The sequence below is a fragment of the Antechinus flavipes genome, chromosome 4 (genome assembly GCF_016432865.1).
Source record: "Antechinus flavipes isolate AdamAnt ecotype Samford, QLD, Australia chromosome 4, AdamAnt_v2, whole genome shotgun sequence".
Classification (NCBI taxonomy): domain Eukaryota; kingdom Metazoa; phylum Chordata; class Mammalia; order Dasyuromorphia; family Dasyuridae; genus Antechinus; species Antechinus flavipes.
In genome coordinates, this window is record NC_067401.1 from 22,378,559 (window position 1) to 22,388,320 (window position 9,762).

Sequence of the window (9,762 nt, forward strand, 5' to 3'; positions counted from 1 at the left end):
CTTAAGGGAGAGGGGAAAAGCATTCACATCCTTTTTCATTCATTTTTCTATTTCCCATCAAATGTACTGGTTGAAACCATAGCGTGCAAATTACCCTGAGCTTTAGAGGAGAAAAAAAGCATGAGAAAGCCATGGAAACAACAGTGCGCAATGGAAGAAACTGATAACTGCCTTTTGTTGGGCACATATGATGCAAAAAGGTGAGAAGTGGGGGAGACCAATTTTGCCATAATGATAAAGTCTCGTGGCCAATATATAGACAATTAAATAGTGCTGGGTTGGATGATTTCACAGGGTTTTTTTTACCCTCTTTATTTTTAAAATCTTTATTCCAGTATTTTATATTCATATTACCTATGCTTTTCATTATGTCTCTCCTCGTTCTTCTTCCCAGGGAGCAATTCCTCATAACAAAGAATAAAAAGTATGGGGGGTGGGGAGGGATAACTCAGCAGTTCTACAAAACTAATCTAAGGTTAAATGATATCTAAAGTTCCTTCGGGGGCTAATTATTTGAATCTGGATGGACAAAACAAAAACAAATCACAGAATGGCATAATGAGAAGAGCCTTTATTTTCCCCCATAAATTAACCCATTTATTGCTGGACTATGGGCTATAGATATTTGATAAGATTTTACTGATGTTTCAATTCCTTCAGCCTTCTGATGGCACATTTGACTGTAACTGCAGAGGTGGTATTGTAGGTCCATTTACCACCAGCTACCAGTTTCATACAGGATCCATAATGCCAGATACCCACGTCCCATCTCTTCATTTCAGTCTTGCCACAGAAGGAGCTTGGCGTGCTGGCTAATTTCAATTCTCTTCACCATTTTTCTGATGGACGCACCTTAACGTGTTCAGTATTTAGCAACAATTCTAACGTTCTTGGTACATTTAGCCATGTCTGCAGTTGCAGAGCCAGAGCTTGGAGAGCAAGGGCCTCTATTTTAACCCCCTTCTTGTATTGGTGAGGGAAATCAATCTGGAGGGTGACAGTGTCTTGCTCAAGGACAAACTCCTAGTTAATGGCAGAATATGGATTGGTAACAAGGTCCTTCAAACTCACAAGCTACTTCTTTTAATCTCACCTTATCTATCCACACTGTTTCTACCTTAATAGAGTTAGTTCTTGGAAAATACTAAGAACTCAAGCTTGAATGACAACTGGCTGCTGCTTTGGAGTATGCTAACTCCTGGTTAAGGAGTAGTACAATGGAAGGAATTTTGGATTTTAAGTCAGAGGGTCTGGATCCAAATCCCAGCTCTGCCATTTATTATTTGTGTGTTTTTGAAGAGTTCCTAAGCCTCACTGGGAAGCCCCACAATTACTGGAGACTATCCATTAAACTTTGTGTATCCCAAATCCCTGCTGAATCATAATAACCAGCTCTATCCCTTGCCCACTGTTGTTTTCCAAGGCTTTCTCATGCTTTCTAGCAGGCAAGTCACTTCATTTCCCCGGCCCTCAATGTCATCAATAGTTTTTGTCATAATGATAAAGTCTCATATGGCCAACATATGGACAACTCTATAGTGTTGGGTTGGATGATTTCGTGGATTTTTTTTACCATTTTTATTTTTAATAATAAAGGTTTGGATTAGACATTCCCTTCTAGCCCTAACTCTATAATCCTATGATACTTTAGTTCTTTAGCTGTCCCCTATCCTGAAAGGATGATTCTGTTGCTCAGACTTGCTCTCTATTAGACAAGAATGAGCTTGATCTCATCTTAGCCACTAGATGTCAGGCAATGGACTTCTTAAGGGTGAGGGCTGCTCAGAATGAAGAAGCCTCCTGAAGCTTTTACTGCCAGCCTGCCTTCGGCTGAGAGAAGGTGATTTATATATGTTATCTCTTTCTCCCCACTTCTGAATACACATGTTTTATTATTTGAATGGCTGCACCAAATAAAAATGTTTGTCTTTATTACTGAGTGTGGCGGGGAATGGAATGAATCTGTCGGGGGAGGTGATGATGGGGAGTCACAGCATGGATGAGGGACTAGAATAGATAATAATAATAGTGGAGTTGCCAGCCAGAGTCCCGGGAGCTCTCCAAGGTGACAAACTGAGGCCAAAGATAATGCTTCCCCAGAATGAGCTTAAGATCAATAACCTGGCTGGGAGTAGGACGGCAGCATCCCGTAGAAATTTAACAGGCTATTCCAGCTGGCTGTGTCTGAAGAATATGTCTAATCTTGGAGGTCAGTGTTGCAGAGGGCATCCCCCCAACTCTTCTTAACAATATGGAAGCAACCTCTTAGGAACAGCAGGATTGGTTGCAGGGGTAACACAGGGGTACAAAGTACGTCCTGTGAGATGTGAAAGAAAGGAAGAACAGGGAGTTACTTCTTCATTTGACTTAAGCAAAGCCAGATTTATCTATCCAGATGAAGAGGCACTGTATTTCCCATGGCTCTCCCCCTTAGATTTTTCAGTCTATAACACCCTCCAACCATGACATTTTAGGTCCCTTTTCACTTCAATGTGTCAATGAATCATTGTCTTCCTGTCCTGATCTGTGAGCACCTGATAGGGCTCAGGTCATTCCAGCAGATTGACTCTAGTCATGCTTCCTTTTACTCCCCTGGACAGCTCCTTGATAATTATCTTGCCACACTTCTGAGCTGCCCTCCTTTCTTCAACCTCTGTGTTGTAAATTCTGGAATGAGAACTGAATCAATACTGCTATTGCTCCTAGGGACACTCTTCAGCACTCCACAGGAACAGCCCCTCTGTTAGTCTACTGACCCACAATTCCATTCTCTATCTCTTAACTTTCCAAATCAAAATATCCCATCCCTAACTGACCTTAGTCCAAATATGTTGTCTCTCCCTATAAAAATATGAATGTTCCCCTCTTAAATAATGAATGTTTTCATTTTTTGCATTTGTATCACTAGTGCTTGTCTTTATGGAAAGCTTTTTTTTATTATTCATTTATTGAGCAAAGTGAATATTCCCTGTAATAGGACATATTGCAACTCATCCCTGATTCTGTGTCTTATTTGTTTCTCACCCATATTCTCCCATAAATCCTACACTGAGAATCTACCCCATGTGCTGAAGGCCTCTAGGCCGCATTATATTCTATGGATAATGGTGGAGCCCAAGGACTGTTCTGTTGTCCCATTCTCCGACCACATGACAGGGATAGCTTCTTTCCTCATCATGCATTTACTTAGTGATATTCCTTATACTATGAGGCATTTTGGCATAGTGAATCACTAATTAGCCTTGGAATTAGGAGGACTAGATTCAGGACTGGTTTCTGACATATACTGACTATGTGATTCACTTAACCACCCAGAGTTCCTGAACAACTTACAAAGAACACTGGACATTCTCCACAGCAATGAAATTAAAGGTACTGACCTCCTCAAATCTCTTACCCCCTTTGTAAGGGCAGGTCCTTATTAATATTATATTCATTTTATATTACATATAATTATTATGTTATATTAATAATATGCTCTAGTCTACCTCCAATCTTCATATATCCCTTGTGAACTTGGTGAGAAGTCTATATAAAGTTCCTTAAGGCCCTGTATTGTTTAAAGTTTTTATCTATGACTTGGATAAATAAATGTTCATCAGATCTACAATTGACACAAGGATGGAATGACTGCCTAAATGCACCTGCTAACAAAGGCAGAACCCAAAGCAATCTCAGCAGGCCCAAACACTGGTCTGAACCTAATATGATGCAATTTAATAAACAGAAATGTCAAGTCTTACACTTAGGCTCAAAATATGATATTTCACAAGTACAAGGTGGGGAAAGTATAGTCAGATAGCAGGTGTTCTGAAAAGAATCTGGAGGATTTAGTGAACTGTAAGCTCAATAGGATTCAATAGCACAATATGGAAGTCATAAAATATAAAGGAAATCTATAATTTTAATTTATATTAAGAGAATCAATCTATGGAAATCATACCTTTCCTCATACACTAGGAATATTGTGTCCAGTTTAGATAACACAAGTTAAGGATATCTAAATAATTAGAATGGGTAAGTTCATGTCATATGAGGATCAATTGGAAGACCTGGGGTTTTTAACCTGGAGAAGAAAAGACTTGGGTGGGGGGAAGAAATTTAGTGTTATATTTAACTATTTGCAGGGCTGTCATGTAAAAGAGGGAGCATGCTCATTTTCTTTGGCTCTAGAGGGCACAACTGAGAATAACGAGTAGCTGGCATAAATGTGTGAATTTAGGCTCAATGTCCTGTTAAGCTTCTTACCAGTTTAGAATTGTCTAAAAATGGGTTGGCTTTCATTGAGAGGGTCTTCAAGCAGAGGATGGATGACCACTTGTTTTGTTAGGCATAGTGAGAATTTCTTCTATGTCTGGGTTTTTATCAAATAACCACTTTTCAATTCTCAAAGTCTATAATTCTTTGGGTCACCTGAACCTTTGATTCCTGGGAGACTGATTTTCCGAGGTTGGCAAGGATACAACAATATTGTGAGAACATCTGTGTAAAGAAGAATCTCTGGGTATGAAAAAGTCTGATTTGTTCTCTCAGCCCACTTGTACTGGCCTTAGAAAATACTACATGAATTGCAACTCTCAGGCAAAGTTACAGGGTGAGGCTTCTTCCTTGTTCCCACCAACTTCTGAGTCTTAGGAGAACACACCATTTTGAGTCTTATTACAAAGGAAAGGAGGGAGGAAAGGAAAGAAGGAAAGAGGGAAGGAGAAAGGGAGAAAAGAAGGAAAGAAAAAAGAGGGAAGGAAAGAGGAAAGGAAGAAGTGAAGGAAAAGGAAGAAAGAAGAGAAGGGGAAAGGAAGAAAGGAGGGAAAGAAAAGGAAAGAAGGAAGGAAGCAAGGAAGGAAGGAAGGAAAGAGGCAAGGAAAGAAGGAAGGAAGGAAGAAAGGAAGGAGGAAGGAAGAAAGGAAGGAAGAAAAGAAGGAAGAAAGGAAGGAAGAAAAGAAGGAAGAAAGGAAGAAAGAAAAGAAGGAAGGAAGAAAGGAAGGAAGGAAGGAAGGAAGGAAGAAAGTATCTATTATATGCTAGGCATTGTGTACTAGTTGTTTTACAAATATCTCATTTGATCTTCACAACAACTCTGGGAGGGAGGAAGTCTCATTATTCCTGCTTTACAGTAGACAAAGGTAGACAAAGGTTAAATGCCCTACCCAAGGTCACAGACAGTATCTGAGATCAAGTTTGAACTCAAACCTTCATATGCCAGCCTCAATTCTATTAGGAAGTATGAAAAATCAAACATGAATGACAACAGTAAAGAAGACAGAAGAGTGGAGAAATTGAGGGGTACAATGGATAAGAGAGACTCCCCTGGCTCCTAGAGAACTTCAGAATTATTATAGCACAAAAGCCACGGGTCACATTTGTACAAAGCGTTTCCATGCTGATTGATTTCGATCCCACCAAATCCATCAGACAGTCGAACAAGCAATCTACAAACATTTCTCTGGTACCAACATTGTGCCTAACCCTGGGAATATTTGTTAGGAATATAGAGACAAAACTGAAGTATTACTGACTCTCAAGGAGCTGACATTTGTAAGGGAAAGATGGGAGAGATCCCCTTACATGTTCAATTGTTGTAACTCAAAGGAATAAATACATAACCATATCTTCTCTAGACTGAATCAATGTCTTTCAGGAAGATGTATTACTATACTTATATGGAAAAGTTGTCACGACTAATTTAACTCATTTAATGGTGTTACTCAATTCATAGCAGACTTTCATTATTATAACTTTACTTGTCAAAAATAACATGGTACAGTGGGTAGAGAATTGGCACAGGAGTGGGGAAGACTTAAGTTCGAATCTTTGCTCCTGACCCATACTGGGGTGACCCTGTACAGGTTTTCTCAGAGCTGGCAGCCAATTCCCTGGGACCCTCATCTGCAGAGCAGGTACAGATCTGCACCATAAACAGGCTTTCCTCCTTGGGAAGTTACATGCTCTGATGAAACGTGCAGTTAAAATGAGATTTAATCAGCAGCGTTAATGATATCATTATTGGTATGCATTGCCAAGAGAGAGCTTACAAAAAGGGGGGCTCCTGAGCCCCCCAAAGCTTGGAAACCCAATGCTATAGTGGGAAGGCCTCTGGACTTAGAATCTAAGGTTCTAAGTTTGAAACTTGAGTACTGCTAATCATGTATTAGATCCTGAACAATTCAATAAATCTCTCTAAGGTATAGATTCCTCATAGGTAAAGCGAAGGGTCTCCCTTCAAGGGTCCCCTGACTGGGTCTAAGTTTCATTCCTGCTCCTCATTACTTGGATAATCTCCTGGAGCCTCATCTTTCCCCCTTGTGAAAGGAGGATGCTGGAACAGGGATCCCTTCAGTCCCTCTCAGGGCTCCATCCTCCCTGCTCTGCCAGCAGGCCCAGAGTAGTTCCAGCTCCTCAAGTACTCCCATGGGGTCTGTCTCCTTTCCTCTAAAGAAGAATGGAGTCAAGAAAGCCAGGCATGGGAGCAGGGAAGAAGAGCCTCATTAAAGCAAGGCAGACAGGTGGCAAGAGAAATGCTCTTTTCCTGTCCAGTTGGGCAAGGTCTCGCTTCCATCTCTTTGTCTCCTCTCTCTTCCCCAGTGCTGCCAATTGACAGAGAAGCCCCATGATGGCTGACCTACTGCAAGTCATCAGTGCAGAGGGCTGATAAGGACGTATCTTGGAGCCATTTTTTGCCTTTCCCACTCAAGCTTGCTATGTCTTTTTTTGACTGACAAAGTGCCAGGAGCTACTGAGCATATTGCAGCACTCTTTTCAAATCCTCCCCTGGTGAAAGTAATTGAACAAGACCATCCTAGAATTTGGTGGAATATGGGAAGTATGGCGCCATGATGTCAAATCCTAGCTTAGGAATTTAATTACTACATTACTTTGGGCAACTCACTTAAACTCTATCTGCCTTAGTTACCTAATCTGAAAAATAAGGAAATTAGACAGGATGACCCCTTGGATTTCTTCCAAATCTATATGCAATGATCCTGACTAGCTCTACTGTTTTGAGACAGTATTGGTTCTTTTTCTGGCATTGCAGTCAAAGGGCCTAGGTTGAAATCCTTCCATTTATATCACTTTGGACAAATCACTTAGCCTGATTGATACACCCTTATGTGTATGTTTTGTGTGTGTGTGTGTGTGTGTGTGTGTGTGTGTGTGTGTGTAAAATAAGGGGGTAGATAAATTAGCTCCTGATGAACCTTTCAGTTATAGATTCATAATCCTATGACTCTTCCTTTCAAACAGCCCCCACCCCATCCCAGAATAATACAGCATTATATGGAGATGGGGTGGATATGAAGGAAAGAAATAGCTCCTGCATTTAGAGGAGTAATGCCATCCCCTTTTCCCAGGAGGATGGGAGCACTTGAATAAGTGGAGTGTTTGCTTGGGTTCCCATAATGAACATTTTGGATACTGGGGAGGGATACTAGGTATAGGGAAAGGGCAATAGGAGTCAGAAGACCAGGATTTTAACTTGGAGATTTCTCCCCCTCCTTCCACTCCTGCCTCATTCAATCTCCCTCTCCTTCATTTTTTAGTGAGGTAATTAGCCATAGAGCATTATCCTCTGAGTCAGAGAGACCTGAGTTCAAGTTCTGCTTGAGACATAAACTAGCCCTCTATGGACAAGTCACAAGGCTTTGCTGAGCACAATTTTTTTCATGTGTAAAACTGAATTGTTCTGAGGGTCAAATGAGATTATCTGTATAAATTCTTTTACCAAATTAAAAATGTCAGTTATTATGAGGGAGATTAAACTAAGTGACCTCAAAGGTCCTTCTTTGCTCTGAAAATTCAGATTCTATATGGTCACAGGATGGAATTAACAACCCAAGGTGTCCCTGTTACACCAAGAAAACCTACAGTCATTTTTTTCCCTCACTGGTTCCATATGTGCCCTGAAACTATTTGGGACATCTACCAAAGGCAACCAGATGTCCTGATTTGAAAAAAAAAAGAGGCTTCTTTCTAAAAGTTCTGTCTGACCCAATAACAATTTGGCATCCAAGGTCCTAGGTTAGAATCTGTTACTTCTATCTATATCACTCTGGGTACATCCCTTTATCTTTCTTGGTTTGTTTCCTCATCTGTAATATAAAGGGTCTGAACCCAACTTTTTTGAATAGTGTTCCAAATCCTCATATTCTCTTCCTTGTTCTACCCTTCATCCTATTCTCTCTTTATCTCTCCTTTCTTCCTTGTACTTTCTCTCTTTTATTCATTCTTTCTCTTTCTTTGTCCCTTTACCTTCTTCCTAGCTCTCTCACTGAATGAGATAGAGATACAGACACAAACAGACATAGATCACAGATATATGTAAAACTTCTGTCCCAACATCCTCTTGTTTCTGATTCCCAAAGGAATTTTTCATCCCTTAATTTACAACCAGTTTTTGGACTGGGTCTCTCTCCCCAGATTGTGCCTATTTTATCATTCTTCTTCATTGAAAAAAAAACTACTTCTTTCCCCTCTTCCCAATCCTAAAGCCCCCAGCTTTGCTGGTAACAACAGCCTGGGGAGTGCTGCCCCTGGGAACCCCACCGGCCTCAGAACCTACTTGACTGTGTCCTGAATTGGCACTGCTGCAATATGGTCTGTTCAGTAGCATCATTTATCCCCAGTCAGGATGGTGGAGAGCCTCCAAATCAGGCCCTGAATTGGAGCAACTCAGCATGTTTAGCCTGGAGGAGAGACATCTCCAGGGAGACATGAGAACTGTTTTCAAGTGTTTGAAGGGCTGTCATGTAAAAGGGGGATTAATTTTATTCCATTTGGCCCCAGAGGGCAGAATCAGGAGCCAGGCTTGAGGTTACAAAGAAGCATATTTTGGCTCGATGGAAGGAAAAGCTTCGTGATTATTAGAGCTGCCTTGTGAAATGGGAAATATGAACTGGACCCTCTTGGGGAGAAGTTGAGAGGCTAACCTCAGGAGAGGCTTTCAAATGAAGGCTAGAAAACAATTCGAAGGCTGCTATAGAAAATTCTCTCTTTCTACTTAGTCTCCATGGTCTCACCCAGCTCTGAAATTCTGCAGCAATTTATAGAAATTTTCTCCTTTTGCAATATCTCCTTCACAGGGATTCACCTGAGAATCAAGCCTTTCCCTCGGTGTTCCCTTTGCCCTTGGCAGGAAATCTGAGGTGAGAAGAGCCTCAAGTTTCTTCCTGTCGAGGGGGGAACTTTCCATACCAAGAACCGGTCTAGACAAGCAATTCTGAGAACCCATTCCTTCCAGTTGGAAAGGCGGGGAAGAGATACACTATAGAGACGACTTTTTCTCCAGCCAATCATTCTGCCTTGTTTGGCCACATTTACAGAAGCTCATTCACTTGCAGATCAGCCCATTCATAAATTCTCATTATCTTACCCTGAAAATTTCCATTCTTCCAAAGAGGGTCACTAGTTAGTGAAAAGCTTAGGGAGAAAAAACAGATGGCCCACAAGGAGGACAGAAGAGCCTTAGAATAGAATGGCTTCCTAAATGACCCACATTCCCTTCTCCTTGTGGAAATTAAGGTAATGCACTGGAATTATTAAATATTGAATGCATAGTTCACACTTAATCAAAAATGCATTCATCACTTTGGTCCCTTTTTAATAGAGGCTTCTTTGTAGCCGGACAGGCTTTTAAAAATCAACATTTATACTAGGCCAGATGTCTCTATTCAGAAGAAGTTAGCATGCATTCAGGCAAAAGGAATTATAAAGGACAGTATCCAGGTTCGCTGATCCTTACCCTACCCCGGTCCTTAGTCATTCCTT

At 40.9% G+C, this 9,762-nt stretch overlaps 1 pseudogene; it reads right to left on the reverse strand.

Annotated features, from left to right (window-relative positions):
- Positions 1-636: 636 nt before the first annotated feature.
- On the reverse strand, positions 637-907 carry LOC127561882 (60S ribosomal protein L37a-like; annotated as a pseudogene).
- Positions 908-9,762: the final 8,855 nt, after the last annotated feature.